Source organism: Elephantulus edwardii, unplaced genomic scaffold, assembly GCF_000299155.1.
Source record: "Elephantulus edwardii isolate Elephantulus edwardi_28Jun2011 unplaced genomic scaffold, EleEdw1.0 scaffold00033, whole genome shotgun sequence".
In the NCBI taxonomy this organism is placed as follows: domain Eukaryota; kingdom Metazoa; phylum Chordata; class Mammalia; order Macroscelidea; family Macroscelididae; genus Elephantulus; species Elephantulus edwardii.
Genome location: NW_006399783.1, coordinates 27,795 through 29,347, shown reverse-complemented (window position 1 = coordinate 29,347; position 1,553 = coordinate 27,795).

Sequence of the window (1,553 nt, the reverse complement as noted above, 5' to 3'; positions counted from 1 at the left end):
TTCCACATATAAATTGAAAAGGTACAAAAAATTATTCATGTGTGTGATTGTATACAAATACAAATAAAAATAGTACAAGATATATAACTACTAGGGAATATGTCACAGAATGGTTTTTATTATGAAAGTTTAAGTATTTTTTAAAGGAGAGATCTACAATGAGAGATAAAGGGAAGAACACAGGATTTAAAAAGAAAGAAATGAAAACCTAGAAATAATAAATAATTTGAGCAGATACAAACAACCAGTTTGAAACAGCAGCTTTTTGCAAATTGACAGGTTATTCCTGCCAAATCCTACGGCTTTCGGTTAAAAGCTTCTTCCCGAAGTTCTCTTTTCGCTTCAAACACTGCATACTTGTCTGGATTCTTTGTTCTTTTCAAATCACACATCTCATCTCTCATACTTTATGCTTTATTTTATTCACAAGTGCTTTCTATTTTTCTAGCTTTTCTTCAATCCGTTAGATATCAATTCTTTCTTACATTGGAAATGATTTATCAGAGATCAGTAACAGAGGCAGATTCTTCCAATGTAGTTTCTAATGTTTCCATGTAGAAATAATATTCCATCTACTTTAAGTGATAGATCATCCCTACATCAACTGACTGACATAAATACTAACAGTGTAATCTGTGTCAAGTTGAATGAACTAAATCTAGAGTCTTGGTAGTTGTTTTTTACCATCGAGTTGGAACCGACCCATAGCTGATCCTCTGGCAGGTTTTCAGAGGCAGTTAGTTAATCACACAGGAGGAGATTGTCCATCCTTCTTCCATGGAGCAATTGGTGGCCTTGAACTGCATGCATTCAAGATTGCAGCACAGCTTCTTGTCACTAGGCCACCAGAGCTCCCTAGAGTCTTGGTACCATAGTGTATAATGTATCTAGCTTAAACTGAAAGGTCAACAGTCTGAATCCATCAACCTCTCTAGAGAAGATTGATTGTCTCCATCTATAAAGATTCAAAACTGCTCTGTTATTTGTTCTATTCCTAGAGTTTCTTGTAAATATAAACTGAAAGAAAATAAGTTCTATTTTAAAAAATAAAATAAATAAAGATAGCCAGTAGTTTCAAGGACTGACAATTTGTCAAAGAGATTTCTGAGTCATGTCAAAAGTTGTAAAAGTTCTCCAGGTTCTGTTGGAACGCAAATTCTCCATGATTTCAGGATTAAGTTTGATGTGTGCTTTTCATCTCTCTGATAAATGCATCTATATTCTTTTAATTGTGAGATGTAATGAAATGTCACATTATATCTGAAGAAAGCATTTCATTTTGTCACAAAGTTCCTGATGGCTATCTAGTTCATACCTCTACATCAAGCATCAGCAAACAATAGTCAATCCGTTCAGATGGGTACAAAATGAGTTGTTTACTAAAACAAGAGAGCCTCTCTCTTAGGGCTAGGGATTTTGAGTATTTCTTCATGTGTTTGTTAGCCATCTGAATGTCGTCTTCGGTGAAATGCCTGTTCATATCCTGTGCCCATTTTTCTATTGGATTATTTACCTTTATCTTGTTGTGGTGCTCAAGTATTTCATAAATTCTG